Raw genomic sequence first — 17,848 nt, 5'->3', positions numbered from 1 at the left:
GCCGAATGAAACTCTATTCCGCCCCTTTGCTAAAACCCATCCCTTTTGCTCCCAAGCTGGAGGCCTTGGGGTTGTCAGGGGCGACCAGCATGGCGCTAGGCAACCTGGCCTAATTCGTCCCATTCGGCTGAGCGCAGTTGCGCAGGGACCATTGTTCCTGAGTCAACAGAAAACTAGCCAGGCGCAAACGTGCCCGCACAGCCAGAGGAATCCTGACGGCCACTACAAATCCAAAGCTTCTGCTTGTCCAGGATGGATGTTTGATAGTTTTATCTGCATGTTACATCTGCACATAGTTATGTAATTTGAGCATTTTGAAACATATCTCTTGCTTATTTTTCTTCTGCTCAGTTGGCGATAATCCTGAAACACACACACACACACACACTCGCCTCCCGGCACTCACACACATATCAAAGTACTAAGTCCGCCCTTGTCCACAATACAGTATCCCACCGTCTCCCCAGCTGTCACCGTTCACACTGACACACTTCTTCCTGCTCGCAGACACAAAATAAGCTTGTCCTTCCAATAGCAGATGTTTTAAGATGCGTGGAAGTCCAAAACATGTGTAACTTTATTTCTGACATTTGCTTTTTTTCTGTACTCGCAAAGACAATTTGGCAATGCGTTCACGCACACACACACTCACTCCTCCACTGCGGGCTTGGTTATCTGGGTCAGTGCCTGTACAAATCTCATTACACTCCAGTCTGCCATCCTGATGCATTATGGGTAATGTAGTCCTGACCTAGAACTAGAAACAACACCTCAGGCATGTGCGTTACGTAAAGGGTCACTGAACTTCATCTTCTAAGAGGTGTTTGTTTTGCACATCATAGAAGACAATGTTAGCATTCATTAAACTGAACTGTTTCCCTGTCATTTTTGACTGAATTCTTCCTTTGTCTTTGAGTTTTTCTGTGGCTTTACTGTTGTACGCCAAGTGCCTATAAATGTAAGAATAAAATCAAGTTTTATCAAAATTAGTGTTGATGGACTCAGTTCACATGATTTATGTTTTGATCATGATTTTGAGTCTTGTAGGGCTGCAGCTAATGATTATTTTGTAGAGGCGTGAACCTACACTGGTCTCACAGTTCGGTTCGGTTACGATTATCATGCCTATGCATGGGACGATAACCGTTTTTAAGGTATACCGCAGTTTGGAAAACCATGTAAATTTTTTTATTTACATTAGTTTTTTTGGGGCGACACAGTGGCGCAGTAGGTAGTGCTGTCGCCTCACAGCAAGAAGGTTGCTGGTTCGAGCCTCGGCTGGGTCAGTTGCCGTTTCTGTGTGGAGTTTGCATGTTCTCCTTGTGTTCGCGTGGGTGTGCTCCGGTTTCCCCCACAGTCCAAAGACATGCAGTACAGGTGAATTGGGTAGGCTGTAGTGAATGAGTGTGTGTGGATGTTTCACAGAGATGGGTTGCGGCTGGAAGGGCATCCGCTGCGTGAAACATGTGCTGGAGAAGTTGGTGGTTCATTCCGCTGTGGCGACCCCGGATTAATAAAAGGACTAAGCCGAAAAGAAAATGAAGCACATGATCCTCTCAAAATTAGTTTAGAAATAAACTTCACTAATTGTAATACAATTTTGTTATTAAATACAAACAGTCAGAACTGTACCTTTACAAACTCAAGTAAATGCACAAAACAACATGGGCATTTATAGCAGATAAACATATGTAAATATCCCGCTCACTTTATAAGCCCTGTCGAATAATGCCCATGTAATAATGATTTGGAGTTTGCGTTTGGTTCAAACCTTGATGCTTTCAACAAAAAATTGAAACTTTTCATGCATTTCATGCCTGTTCGCTCATGTGACCACTTTGTTTTTGGGACTTCATCTTCATTTGGGACTTCATTCTTTTGGGCATAAATCTGAAAACGAGTTATTGTCGTGTCTGTGTAAACTCAAACGAAAAGCGAGACTCTGTGAAAATTATTGTCTTATAGCAAATGCTTCATCAGCAAAGTGTGGATTTACCTCACATTACAACTAACAACAGAGACACATCCTACACAAATAGCAAATTCTACATGAACACCAGTACCGAGCTGCCAACGGCACATTGTCACTTCTCTACAGGTACTTTTTAATAACAAGGTGACAATGCTAAATACTGGCCTAACATATGTAATACAGTGATTTTGTCTGTTTTCGCGGATGTGTAAACAGCTCATTTTGAAAACTATGTTGTGTAAACGTGAAACTTTTAAAACACAAGGAAACAACTTTTTTTCAAGTAGGTATCGTTGCAGCACGGAGACCTCCAAGTGGGAGGGATTTACGCCACAGGTAGGCTGAGTTTAGGGGTGTAGGTGAAGTAGATATAAAGAAAACACATCAGGTTACTGTGAGGATTTAGGGTTGGGGTTGGTGTAGACGTTAATAAAACAAAAGGTTACTGTAAGGTTGAGTTTAGGATTGGGGTAGGTGTTGACATACATAAAGCACAACAGTGGACTCTGTGTCATGTACAAGACATTAAATAAATAAAAACTCCAGTTTTGTGCGGCTCACTTTGAGCTGGCTCCAACCTCCGTTTATACTCTTCTGGCGTTTTGGCTATGTCATTGTCATGTAAACATAGCCCGATTTCTGTTATTTTCCTCCACCCATCAGCTTCTCCACACCCACCGTTGCAGAATTTTTCCAAAACAGAACTAACTGAGCTGAAACTTAAAGTCTTCATGACCCTTTTAAATCCTTTATGCATGCGATTGGATTTGTTTTTAGCATTCGTATACCTGTAGTAGGCATACGCCCTCCCCTCGCCTTTAAAAAGATATCGAGTGTCTCGAAGAGGAGCGTCGATAATGAAAGCTGATCCTTCATTGCTCATTTTGCACTTATATGTATGTGTGTACGTGTGTGTATCTGAAACCTCTGGAGTCGTGTTTCACACAGTCTGCCTCTATCACTGACGCACCTGAGGACAGGTACTTCAGTTCCTCTCACACCCGCTTCAAAAACACTGTGTTTTTGTGCTTCCACAGTGAGGATGTTTCGCTCTGAACTGCAGGATCTAATGGGCATCTGTTACGAACAGGAGGTTATGGATTTCTACTAGCCCAAAAAATCAATACTCGCAATTCTGCACCCTCACCACATCCGAGTGCAATTGGGAGTGTACGTTATAGCAAAAGTGGTTCGTTGACAATTCGGTTTGCATCGTATTTGGGCCTCATCGGAGATGCTATGCAGATTTTACTCATACAAAAATATCGTCCCTTCAGGGATTGCAGCGCTTTCTGGTTTCATGTTGCAGTTTGTCTTTGTGTTTTGGTCTGTGTGAATGTACCTTTATTGACACAGGCGGTTTTATCACCCTCATCCACGACTGCTGTGTGCGAGATGAAGAGATCAAAGAGGAGAAACCTCTTAAACAAATAACGTCGGGATGCCAATGCACATGCCACGCACGCACTATAAATTTAATCAGGGCTTGAGCTCAAATCACTATTATTTTACCGGGAACTCAAGATTTGAGGGAGTCTAATCCTGCTTTTGTCTTCCTTTGTTTGCAGTTAGTTTTTTTTTCAATCTGTGCTTTCTAAAAACAGATTAAAGAAGTCGCTAGACGCACGCAGGTACATACATAAACACTGGGCTGTTGTTTTTATTATTCATTTTTTAGAAACAACGGATTATAAAATCTGATTTAAGTCACTGTTTTTGACTACACTGAAATAAATGATTTCTGCTAAATTGTTGCAAATGATTTATATGTGTTAAATTTAAACAAACAAATTAAATTGAGTAATGTTCAACTTACAGCCCAAATAAATTGTTTACGGCCACTTAACTAAATTAAATCTGAGGAATCATCTTTGAATAATTTTTTTTCAAGGTGTTCTACCACAGGCAGTCAGATCTGCTATTCCGGTTTGGTTTGGTTGGTAAATAACAGTATCATCTGCGTTCGGTACTGTGAGAGAGAGTGCAGATGTTTGCAATTATTTGCCGTTTGTTATTTCCTGTCAGTCTTTTGTGATACACAATGAAGAGCGATTACAGTGGTCAGCGTTACTGACCCGAGGGAGTCTTCAATCACTCGCATACACATAATCTGAAGCCTGCATAATCCCCTCCTCCCTCCATCAACCTCCAATTAATGATTCCTGTGGCTTACCATCCATTTTACATCAGACTCGGAACACTTGTGCTGGAGAGAGTCCATGTGTTCACAGGTTCACAACGAGCCAGTAAATGTTATTCTTTATATACTTCTGTTTTTACAAAGGATTTTCATTATTTCCATGGAGAAACTGGAAATATCATGTCTTTATTGCATCTTCCAGGCTTGGCAATACATAATTGTAATATAATTTTATAAAGCGTTTTACTGTAAAGGTCATGGAAATAAATAAAAAGAAAATATTCTCAAATATGGGCTCATAATTAAATTTGACTTTTACTTTTTGTATCCTTTTTTTAATTAAAATGATATTCATTACGATTTAATTATTTATTCATTTACTTTAATTAGCCTAGAAATCATGAATGTAAGTAATTTACATTAAATTAAATTGTTAATCTTGCATTTCATGGAGACGTCTACTGTATAGTGAATACTTACAAGTTATTTATTTATAGTGAATACAACATTTATTCATTCATTCATTTTCTTTTTGGGTTAGCCCCTTTAATAATCAGGGGTCGCCAACTTATCCAGCATATGTTTTACCCAGCGGATGTCCTTTCAGCCACAACCCAACACTGGGAAGCACCCACACACTCTTGCATTCACACACATACACTACAGACAATTTAGCTTATTCAATTCACCTATAGCTCATGTCTTTGGACTGTGGGGGAAACCGAAGGAACCCACGCAAACACAGGGAGAACATGCAAACTCCACACAGAAGTGCCAACTGACCCAGCCGGGGCTTGAACCAGCGACATTCTTGCTAGAGGCAATCAAGCTACTCACTGCGCCACCGTGACGCCCATACAACGTTTATATTTAAGTAAGAATATTTATGCATTTATAAATCTATGCTCTGGCATGGTTTTTTAGATTTTGACTTGATTTATTTTATTTATTTCAAACAGGAAAATCTTACACAAAACAATTATTTAAACAAAATACATTTCAATATGGTCGAAATGGAGCGTGATGAATCACAAGCTGATTATTTTCCCCACCCCATTACAACACACATCATTCGTCTATTACTTCAAGTTATTTCTTCTTTTACTCATCTCTTCTTTCACATGGGACATATTTTATCTTTTTGGCATCTTTGACATATTATATGTTGATTTCGTTTGTACATTTACATTATAACATTGACCCAAAAAATACATAGTATTGCAAACAGCCATTAATTGAAATTTCATCATACCTTTCTCATTTTATTATTTTTCAATCACCTTTATTCATAATTATATTCCTTTAATAATATATTAAACTTTTAAAATTTACTATTATCCTGACATTGTTTGAGAATCTGTTCCAGATTGTTCCATAATTTCACACAACATACAGAATGAATTTTTTTTAAGTTGTCCTTGTTTTCAACCTCCTAAACGTTTGTTCTTTTCTCAGATTATATCACCATTGGCTTTCTTTTGAGTAAAACCTGTTAGCAAAACCATTTTTATGCATTTATTCACAAGTTAATCAAATTATTTTTTTCATGAATTATTTTCATCAAATCAAAATTATTATTAGTGATTAAATCACATTGAAACCTGTTTGTGTTATACTTGTCCTTGAAGTCCACGCCACTTTTTTTCATTTGGTTTATTTCCTCTTTTGTTGCTGAACAACAATAAAAAAACCTCTCCCTGAATTACTTTGTAACATTGTCCATTGATGATCCAGCAATGCTTTGTGTCCCTTTATAATGCAGTGGGTCAGTGTTTTTTTTTCTGTTGTGTATAGTATTCATGTTTCTTTCATTGCTCTACTGATCCTTTAAGAGAATCGGTAGGCTGTGACTACCACAGCATTAAGCTAGACATTGATATTCAGATCAATTTGGTTTTTAACGAACCGTTATTTAACATTTGCCCCAGTTTGGGTTCATTGTGTACTTCAAACATTTTAGAAAAGCAGCAAGGGATTAAATAAAAACAACATGAAATCAAGATTGAATTTTTTTTATATATACATCTCTGGTCATATCGCAAGAAAAGAAATGCACACTTTCATTTTTTCAACTTTGAAACACACACAAGGCCAGGCGCAACAGATTATTAACTAAGAATATCATGTTTTCAGTTTGCATGATCTAATCAGCAAATCAAATTAAATCCTGCACTATTATCGCATGCTGAAGGTTCAGTTTCGCTCTTATTACTACAATTAAAGGCATTCTGAAAGCATTTTGTTATCTATAATGTTTTTTTAAAATCCCTTATAGGTAAGCATGCTCCTCACATAAATGTGCTGTGTGTGTAGCATGTGTAGGAGACATGATAACGTACAGGAATCAGGGGGAGAAGGTTTCTACGGTAATGTTTGTCCAGTGATGCGGCAAATTTTGTGACCGAGTCAGCATCCCTGCAGGCAACATTGTCAGAGAAGCAATTTTCGAGGTTTTCAAACCCAAATAATAGTAATTGTCATGGACATTTGGACACACAGTATAATAGGCTCCGTGTTATAGTGCAATTATATGAGCAAAATACAGAGCGAAAGTCAAGAACAACATGTAATGTGGAATTATGTGGTCTGTAATGAATGTGATTGCAATTAATCTGTTCAAATGTTGTTGGGCGATGCAGTGGCGCAGTAGGTAGTGCTGTTGCCTCACAGCAAGAAGGTTTCTGGTTCAAGCTAAAGGTTGCATGTTCCCCGTGTTTGCATTGGTTTCCTCCGGGTGCTCCGGTTTCCCCCAGTCCAAAGACATGTAGTACAGGTGAATTGGGTAGGCTAAATTGTCTGTAGTGTATGAGTGTAAATGAGTGTGTATGGATGTTTCCCAGAGGTTGCAGCTGGAAGGGCATCCGCTGCGTAAAACATGTGCTGGATAAGTTGGCGGTTCATTCCGCTGTGGCGACCCCAGATTAATAAAGGGACTAAGCCGAAAAGAAAATGAATGAAATGTTGTTGTTTTTTTGATATGCTTAGAAAAGCACGCTGTGACATGGCCTGATTTGTTTCAAACTCTTTCTGGTTAATGGTGTATGGTATAGGTGTTAAAATGCCTAATGTACTAGCAGAGAGACTGGGTTTTACTGCTGGATGGCATTTGGAAAAGCTCAAGATCTGCTTTTAAATTAGTCCTTAAAGGGATCGTTTGGCCAGAAATGAACATTTGCGGTTAATTTAGCCACCCTTTAGGTTTTAGATTTAGGTGGATTTTTTTTTACTGTGGTTGAACATTAAAGAATATTTCAGCAGAAGTTGTTGTGATTGATGATTCATACAATGTAAGTCAATATCTACTGGCACTAAAAACATATAGGCAATGCAAAAACATATAAGTACAAAATACAAATACAAAAACATATGAGCAGTTCCAGCGTTATGGATGTGACTTTGCAGTTAAATCTCAAAACAAATTCATAGAGAAAGCATTGTTGACATTATGTTGAAACATCTGTTTATATTTTCTAAAATAACTAACCACAGATTTATGGGATCAGAAAATATAAATCTGAAAACTTTTTATGTCACTTTTTGTGTCACAACTTTTTATGATTTATGTGTCAAATCTTTAAAATTGTTATGTTAAGTCGGATGGTACTTGTATGTGGCAACCATTTATTTATTTATTTTTTTAACATACATTTAATTGTATTTATTAATTAATAATTAATTTATTTATTTATAAAAAAAAATTTATAAAAAAAAAAAAGAAAGACAGTTTAGGCCGTGAAAATGTAGGTTCCATGGGCAAACCAGATGAAACAACTGTAAAAGGGACAGCCTTAACCCTATATTATCTAAATCATAACATTCTAGTTATGCTTTTATGTTGACTAAACATTAAAGTACAGTAAAATGTTATTTTGAGTAAGTCAAATTTACTTAAAAAAAATCATCCTTTTGCCACACTGTTCAGCCATAGTGTTTGTATGTTTTGTAAAAGAGCAGTGTTTGGTGTGTGAGGACAGACAGCACAGGAATGTGCTGCTGCCCGCTTTAGGTCATCAGGATCGGGTTGGCCTGGTGCCCCTGCCATATGCTGCATGTGTGTGTGCTTTAGTGTGTGTTTGTGTGTGCCTCTGCGCACGGTCGTAAATCCTAAGTCCTCACAGACACCACCAATCTCGCGAGGTCAGAGGTTAAAATGACTTTGCACGCATGCGTACATACACACACACATGCAAAACTGGAGAGCCGCTCCAAAAAATTTATGATTGAAAAAATAACCTCAACGCCCTTAGTGCTATTATGATGCAGAATGAATAATTGAGTTTGTCTGTGACAGGGATTATCCAGTGAATGACAGATTTTTTTTCTTTTACTCTATCCATTTTGTGTCTGTTTTGGGGCTTCTGTATGGCTGACAGCGTGTAAAATGAGGTGTATGTTTTTATCCCACATTGTGATTTGTATTTTATTCACATTTTTGAGCATCTAGGTTACGTATAAATCTTTACTCCACACCTTCTTCTGGTTCAAAGCATTTGTGGAAACTGAAATTTGCATGCAAATCCAAGGTATTCAAATGATGATGTCAGGCTAGTTAGCAGGGAGTAACCAAATGACCCCTGCTAAAATATGCTGGGGCACTACCCGTACCAGTGCAGGCTGGTATCAGATGCTAGAAGATAATTAGATTACCATATGGTATTTACCTGCTTCTCATTAGATTCACATATGGTATTTACACAGTGTTGTAAGGTACTTCAAAAAATATCATCCTACCATATGACTAGTGATCAACAATAAGAAGTTTGTGTTATATAATAAATGTCTTTAGGCCTTAAAATTAACAATTGTGTTACTTTTAAAATGTAAATTTGTGATTAAAAGTGAGGATTAGATAGAATTTGTAGAAATATTTTTTTTTTATTATAAAAATATTCGCTTGCTATTTATAAAAATGTAAATGTAATGGCATTAACCCTTTAGCTGCCCCACCAACAAAAATTTGGATTGCATTTCTTAACTCCTAATGTGGCTAATTACCACACTCAATGCATATCCAATAATTTCTAAACTATCAACCTCTACCAAATGGTAGATATGTTGGTTTATGGTAAAAGTACCTGTATATACTATGAAAAATCTGAAAATATGAAGTGTAAGACCAATTTATTTAAAATATATATATTCAAATTAAAACATTTTTGAATACTAAATTACTTTATTTTTGAAGTATGCCATAAAATATTTCAGATTCTCATTAACCTTTAACATGGTTCTTTGTTTTTTACAATAAACCAAACAGTTAAGTTGAACACAGTTTACGTTTCACTTTACTTCGGGACACATTAATGCCGCTTGGTAGGTCTATTGGAGAAATTCATAAATAGACCTAGCAAATATAATACATTTTGGAGACATACTTGTTATGTAAATACACTAAATCGCACTTCAGCAGCGTTTATTTGAGGGTGTGCAAGAAGTTTTTATTCACAAACAGAGGAAATTGGCACGCAAGTAAAGAGATTCACATGCTCGACATGAATGTGCTCTGGACTTCTAATACTGCGCTCACCACATTTGTTATTGAAATAACACCACAGGTAGTTGGTAGATCTGTGTAAAAGTCCCAACAGAGTCTGCCACCACAGCTGGAAAAAATCCTAGAGGAAAAAATTAACTTTATCAAATGAAATGATTCTAGTTATCTCAAAATGAAATGAAAGTTAATTCTACTCATTTAAAAATTTTTGAACTCAGTGTTGAAGGTAATGAGTTAATTAAATACCTCATTACTTCAACTTAAATGGAGTAAGTTCACAGTGCTCATATAGATCAGTTTTTAAACTCAAATGGTGTGTAGCAATCGGTTTTCTCAAATAGTTTAAGTTGCCTTAACTTACTGGATTTTACAGTACACAGCTGGTTTGAGTTCTCTTTGTTTATTGAGATTTACTGTAACTGATATTAGAACAGTCTGTTGAGCATACATTTAGTTTTAAAGAGTTTTTGTACACAGTTAGGTTCTGCTTGTTTTGACGGTTTATTTAAAATAGGAAATATAAAGTATAAGAAATAACTAATTAGAATTACTTTTTGATGGGGCAAGAAAATTTTTTTTCTGCTTGGCCATTAAAAAAATCCAATATAAATCTGAATTTTCATTCTTCGTGGTCTTAAAAAGGTCTTAAATTTGACTTGGTGAAACCCTGTAAAAAACACATAGGTTAATGCATTGTGAACCATGATCCAAGCCAGTGTGAGGTGGATTGAAGTAAATGAAATCAAGCCAAATAGTCAAAAGTGCAAGACTGTGTACTTCAGTGCTTGAATAGAGATTTCTATGAAGCACTGTGAGAAACTCTAAATAAAAACAACAGAGAAAATACAACTATTTTGGAGAAGGATTGGATTTTGTTTTCGGGTGAGAAATGTTATTCTGTACACAAAAATATGTATTTTCAGATTCTATTATGTAATTTGTGGTGCTTCATGAGAGTGGGGAGACCTAAAATAATTTAACTAATTCATTTAGACCTGAAAAGAGGGCGACACAGTGGCTCAGTGGTTAGCACTGTTGCCTCACAGCAAAAAGGTACTGATTCGAGTCCCGGCTGAACCAGTTGGCATTTGGAGTTTGCATGTTCTCCCCGTGTGTGGGTTTCCTCTAGGTGTTCCGGTTTCCCTCACAGTCCAAATACATGCGCTATAGGTGAATTGAATAAACTAAATTGGCCATAGTGTGTGTGTGTGTATGTGTGTGTGTGGGTAGAAAGAGTGTGTATGGATGTTTCCCAGTGCTGGGTTGCAGCAGGAAGGGCATCCACTGTGTAAAACATATGCTGGATAAGTTGGTGGTTCATACCGCTGTGGCAACCCTGATATAAAGGGATTTAGTCGAAGGAAAAAGACTGAAATGAATTTAGATCTAAAATAATTTAATTTAACAAACTTTCCTCACTACAGTTGTCTGATTTGTGGAATTTTCTGCATAGTGGGTTGTGTTGTTTATTGCATTAACTGTTAAACAACTGCTAATACAGTCAGATCAGCAAAATTATATAATTAACAACCTTGTAGTAGATCAGAACATGCCTTTCAGGTAACATTTTATTTTAAGTCACAATTCATGCTATTAACAAACCAATAACTAACACTACTTGCTTAACAAACTACTGATTAGCTGCTTATTATAGTTAGTAAGGTAGAAGTTGGGTTAAGGTTTTTGGGTAGATTAGATGCAGAATCAGATCATACTTTATAACAAACAGGCAGGTAATAAGCATATGAGTAATTAGCATAAATTGTGACTTAAACTAAAATGTAATTGTCTTTCTTTGTCAGTCTGTCATTAATAAAATCTATTTCTGTATTGAATTAATCAAATTTGCACTAACAATAACTATAAATTAATAATCATTTTAAAGTAGTGGCAGTTAATTTTTCCAATTCTAATCAATAATAAAAATTAGAAATAAATAATTAATTAATAATTAATCCAATCCCAGATCAGATCAAGATGTAATTGAGATAGTTTTACTTTTCATTAATTACAAAATTATTAGCAGTAGCATAATGGTTTATGCATGGACGTAAATTCATATACAATCTCAGTCACTTTCTTTCAGCTTGGTCCTTGATTTATCAGGTGTCACAAGGGAATGAACCACCAATTACTATGGCATATTTTATGCGGCAGATGCCCTTCCAGCCGCAAACCAGCACCCAGGCCAATTTACTTTATTTAATTCAAACCTACTGCATGTCTTTGGACTGTGAGGGAAACTGAAGCAACAGGAAGAAGCCCACGCCGACACGAAGAGAACATGCAAACTCTACACATCAATGTGCCAGCCGGGACTCGGAAACAGTGACCTTCTTACTGTGAGGTGAAAGTGTTGTTAACCAATGTGCTATTGTGCTGCCTTCACAAACTGACACCACAAAAATCTATTTCTATCTTGAGTTACCTTGACCGAAACTAAACATCCAGCTAAAAATATTTTTTTACTGTTCTACTGTAAAACAAACTCAATAGAGTATTTATAGACACCATACTAATGAATTATTGTGGTCTAACACCAGGCATTTTATTGTCCAACCCCTGTAATCCCTTACATCTGAGATGACCTGGGTTTGAGTAAATTAAGAGCAAGATTTAATTTTTAATCTCTTTAATTGAAAACAATAATAAAACCGAGGAGCATTATCATTAGAATATCTTCAGATTTTTTTCTGGGTGATGAATCAGCCCATCAGAATTCTCGCAACTTCAAAACACTCAAGCCTTTAAAGTGCTTGATAAGGTAACAGCAGCACATTTAAAAAAAACTAAATGATATCATGCTTTGACCTGGATATACTGATATCTTATAGGCATTGTTTTTGGGTAAATGTTTTTGTGTGAACAATATTACTGTCTGATGTGCTTTTTTAGCTTTTCCTCCTATATTAATTTCTAAACCAGGGGTGCCTAAACATTTTCTTATGAAGGGCAAAAAAACAATCTTAATTAAGGGTGGTGGGAGGAAGTTAAATAAACCAAACTGCATTTTATAATAAACTTCTTACAATAAAAACAAACAATCCCATTTTTTACACAATGCTGAATATATTTAATACAAGCAATTTCCTCATCAAGGATCCTTTTTTTCTATTGATTCATGTACATTAATTGAAACATTTCATTTAATTTGCTTTTTGTATCTCAACAATTAAACAAACAAAAAAAGGTTACGCTAAAATTAGAAATGATGATCTCTGTTGAAGGCATTGGCTCCATTGCTTCCCATCATTCTCCCTCTCTTCTCAGATAGGATATGGCGGGCAAAATCAAAGGTTACCATGGGCCAACCTAGTTTGGATGTCTCTGTTCTAAACTATTCCCTCAGTGAGTATTTAAAAATAATATTCATAACAACAGGTTCGTTTAGAAAACACATCTGTTTAGCTGTGCCTTTACTGAATGAGCACTGTGCTACGTCGGCAGATCCCACTATTATGTTTTTCTCTTCTTTTTCGTTTTTTATAACCTGTTTTAACACATTTTAATCGTTTTTTTTTTTTTTTTTTATCATGTTTATTATTTGTTTTTTAATTTTCCTATACTTGTCTCTTTTATTCCTGTAGATGTCAATATGTCAAGCACTTTGAATTGCCACTGTGTGTGAAATGTGCTATATAAATAAACTTGCCTTAGTTTTAATACTAAGTTTTCATTTTTTTGTTTGATATTTGGGCCTAAGTCCAAATCGTCTGAATGTATTCTGCAATGACGACCCACTGACTGCATATTATCCCTTACATGAGCTCGTTAACAAGTTTTCAGTACTACTAGCACAGCATCTGAATTTCAAAGCAGCTCACCAGCATGAGACCTGCACTTTAAATCCTGGAATTCTCAGTCCCTCTTGCCGATTAGTGGGCATTACGGGGGCAGGGTGGGGTTAAAGAAAGAAGATCTTCCTTTTGTTGTAGTGAAGAGCGGAGTCGTGTCTTCTTCGCTCTGACTTCCGGAGGCTGAAAGGGGGTGACATAAGGAAAGGAGCCCCCTTCTTGAGCGCAGTACCCAGCGGGCGCGGCTAGAGGGCGCCGTTGAGAGCGTGGCGCTGCCCTGAACAGCGAGAAGCGAGCAGAGCGTCAGTACCAGACCAGAACCGCAGCACGGATCAGTGCCAGAGAGAGACGGAGGAACGATTCTGTCCGCTACATGCCGGCCGCTACCGTACGGAACATTATAACCTAGCGGAAAACGGTCCAACTCTATCGGTTTCTTTATACAGGACGGAATTTAAACGATTGTACCGTTCCGGAGGCGTGATTCTGGGGCTTCTCGCCGCTCTGCAGGTAAAACGAAGGTCCGAGCAGCGATGCGCCGCTGCTTTATGTTTGGGGTTTGGCTTGTCTGTATTTGCTGTTTTATGTACTCTGACCTCTGTAAACTGTCGAACAATTCCCAGTGTGCGTTTATTAGTCAAGATACAAACGATGCTTTTGTGCCTATAGGCAGAATATTAAAATAGGGCGATCAAATTCGGTCCTGTCGGTTTTTCAGTTCGTCTCGAAGGGTTAAAGAACTTCATGTCGCATCTAATTTGCTCGTGTGCAATTCTGGAGAGTCTTACTTTCTTACTCTTATTCGCCAGAGGGTTTAGACTCTCTGTGCGGTGGATTTTGATGTTGTGGAGCCGTTGGAAATTGCAACCATCAGCCCCGTTTAAACCGTCCCGTGCTGAACCGGAGCCAGTCGCAGATGAATGCGGGTTTCAAATGCGCTCTCGCTTCTTTTGGCACGAGATGGACAAAAGTTGCCTCGGGGAGGTGATTAGGTCACACATGGTCCCTTCCAACTGATGAAACAAATGTAACAATAATCAGTATGAGAGCTCATTGGGGTGGCCAGCGAGCGAGTGTCCTTTCCGCTGACTCCGACTCTTTTAGATGTGCAAATGCTGAAATCTCACGGCGGGCAGCAGCGGCTCTGTGCGCGTAACCCAAATATGACAAATCAACTCTGACCCCGAATCAGCGAGCGGAGAAATGAATCGTGGCTGTCAGGATTTTTGGGGTCTGCTGCTCTCTAAATTGCTGAAAATGCAGAGTCCGGCAGATTTAACAGCTGAACGCAGGGAGCAGTCATGCCATGTTTCCATCAGCCTCAGATGAGAGATTGCGAGAAATTGTTGTTATGACGGAACCAATGTTTAAAATTTGCATGGCACTAAAGTTAACATTGGCCATCGGCCATTTGGACGGGCTTTGAATGTTTGTATTGTATTTGTGGTCTGCAAGTAGGAGTTGCAGTGTGTGACCTCGTAAATGTCTTATTGCAGCAGGATTTAAAAAATGTAACATCCATTGTCGCATTATACGGCTATTTCATGCATTTCCACATGTTCAACAAAACGTTTGCTGTTTTGAAAGCAATTATGCACAGCCTAATGTTGGTGAACGAGTCGTTCTTTTGAGGCGAGTCTTTCCAGTGATCTTTTTGATCCGGTTTGAGCGAAATGGATGAATTGTCTCACGCCAACAGTTCACTGATTTATTGAACCAGAATCGTCCGATAAGTTAACGAGCTTGTTAAATCCGACTTAACTGGAAGTATGTTTAGAAATTGATTGAATGCTGTTTTAATGTACTTAGAGTCTGATTATATAAAAATCCCTTGTTATAGCCATTTTCAAGAGATGACACCATCAGTGCAAGAAACTGAACTCGTCAGCATGGAAGTGAAGAAGGGTTCACACTTAATAGGTAAAATAAATAAATGAACTAAAGTTCATTTAATAAGTTATTAGATGAATAAAAAATGAATAAAATAGAATTGCTGTTGATAATCAAGCATTTTAAGTACTAATATATATAATAGAGAAAACATACAAAAAAGGATTAAAGTACGCTATATAATAGTATAATCATTAATAAAATACCAAGTGATTAATAAAAGGGTTTCTTGCATAAGAATGATCATTTTGAGTGGTCTGTGCTGTGGAATCCATCAGATTCTCTTGTTTAAAGCATGAAGAATATCTTTCCAGGGATGTCAGAAAACCATGTTATGAGATGTAAATTTTTGATCATCTAAAAGAATCACTTTGTTTTATCACAATTTTTTGAAGCAACCTTCTTTTAAAGATGCTTAATATATTGAATTATGTACTCAGATATCATTGTAAATAATATCAGACACTATAAAGCCACAGTGAGTGACACTGTGGTTATACGGTCACCACTGGCTTTACAGCATCTGCTGCCCTCTTTCTGCCTCTGATTCTTCATGTCAGCAGGGCCGCTGGTGCAGCTCCATCTAGAATCATTCGCTCTGTGTTGGATGTGCAGAGGCAGCATATTGCTAAGCAATTGCTGAAGGACAGTTTAAAGTCAGATTTTCAAAACACACCCCTGTAGTGTAGCTTTATATAGGCGTTCTGGCAGATATATCATCAGCAAGGCAGTTGGGGATGGACGACATCAGAACCAGAAAAAACTGATCACTGAGCTCACGGTTGATGGATCTTTGTTAGCACAAAAGCAAATGTTTGAATTGCTCGTTGTGTTGGGGCATAAGTCCAGCATCCACCGAGCTAACAAGTATTAACATGTTGATAATAGACTATGGGCCATATAACAAACACAGCCAAGCCGGTCTTCTCCAAGCCTCTGATCTTATTCCAACACAAAGAGGCTGCTTCACGTTGGACATCACCTTGCTCTTCTCAAGCATCCTTAAAAGCCAAATTCACCTATTTGCCTGCTCTAATATGATGCTATTAAAATAGAAAGACTCAACGCTGCTCGTGTTATTTTCTAATAAGACAAGCCAGGAATGAATACGGCTTTGTTCTGAGTGTCAAATGCTAGGTGTGCATGCCTGTTTTAAACGTAAAGCCATAAAAGAAGGTTTGTGACTAGTCGCCGGGAGGGGTACGCCAGCTGCAGGAGTGTGTGTTTGTGTTTTACGTGATAAGTGCTCCACCAGACCATGCCATTGAAGGCAGAGTATGTGTAGCCTGGTCAGCTCTGCTTTTCTAACGTCTCGCCCTCCGGACCTCATCAGTCTAATTACCACCCACCCTCAAAATACAGATGCCCCAGTGCTGGAGGGGGAGGGGTCAGAGATAGAAACCCCTCACCATCCTTGAAGGAAGAATAATTCAGAAGCAAGCCAGCAAATCGTCATGCAATGAACCTTATTTAATTCTCGCCGATCTGCTGCAAATTAGCGAGTAATCGTTGAAAAATACAATAGCATAGCTAATTCAAAGAGTTCATTTCGAGTGTGATCATGGACTTGGCGGCTCTGGAAGGCTCATCACGGTGCTTTTCTTGAGCTGAGTTCTGCTCATTTCCTCTGTTTATGGTGAAAGAGCGTGATCGTTATGTCCATCGATTCCTCTTGGGGATTCGTGAATATTTGGCTCTTGCCGTGGTGTAGGTTGGCCCAGCGCTGAGGGGCGATGTGTATTAATCACCATTAATCGGGAGGATTAATGTGTCTGGTGCTTTTGTGTTTTTTGGCAGGTGGCGGTCCAGGGCACTGGGGCGATGCCATGTCCGCCTGGTTTCACCGAGAACGAGTAACAACGTCATGACCGCCGACGTCATCATCCGAGGGACAAGTTCTGCTCAAAGGTAAACAAAGACGTTTTCTTTACATGCATACTTAGAGTAAACGAACCAATTCAAGCGGTGAGGCAAAGCGCTCCCTCACCAGGCTTGGGTTTCCAGTGTGAAGAGAAAGAGAGATGGGGAAGGGTGGGCTTTATGCTTGTATGTGAAAGAACGAGAGGGGGAAGGGGGTTAAGTGTTAGGGTTGCTTTAGTAGGGGGTGTTTATAGAGGGTGATATCTGTGCGAGAGAAAGAAAGGAGCAGGAGGAGGAGAACAGCTCTGTGTTTTGGTGGAATGTGCTTTAAAGCTTCACAGTGTGAAGTATCTGGGTGCTGGAATCGCCCTCCCCCCACTGTGGATGAATCCCTGTTGTGATCGATAGCATTGATTAGACCAGCCCATATCCATACAGTTAGTCGATGGCACACATCCCAGTCAGCCATCTCAATACGTTCAGTCAATCCGGCAGGGGCCACATTTGTGCTGCGGTTGTAAACTTGGGAGGCCTTATAACATCCCAGCGTCACGTTTAATTATGGTGCCATAAAAAGGGCATAACGACTTGTTTTACATTTCCAGTAGATTAACAAAAATAAACCAGCAGGCCATGGCTCATGATTCAGTCAAGATATTTTATAGCAAATTTAGGAATGCATCGAAATAAATTATAGA

At 38.3% G+C, this 17,848-nt stretch overlaps 1 protein-coding gene across 2 annotated transcripts in view; it reads left to right on the top strand.

Annotated features, from left to right (window-relative positions):
• Positions 1–17,848, top strand: part of cdh2 (cadherin 2, type 1, N-cadherin (neuronal)) — a 112,658-nt gene that overhangs the window by 22,268 nt on the left and 72,542 nt on the right. The window contains exon 1 of one of the 2 annotated variants that reach the window (XM_056480939.1): positions 17,110–17,198. The exons of the other annotated variant lie outside the window; for it this stretch is intronic. The gene's annotated coding sequence lies outside the window, so the exon portion shown is untranslated. Of the gene's footprint in view, positions 1–17,109; positions 17,199–17,848 lie in introns of those variants that run through there. 2 annotated transcript variants of the gene reach the window in all.

This window comes from Danio aesculapii, chromosome 20, assembly GCF_903798145.1.
Source record: "Danio aesculapii chromosome 20, fDanAes4.1, whole genome shotgun sequence".
NCBI lineage: Eukaryota > Metazoa > Chordata > Actinopteri > Cypriniformes > Danionidae > Danio > Danio aesculapii.
Note: the sequence above shows the minus strand (reverse complement) of the source record. Positions and strands in the feature narration are given on the sequence as shown.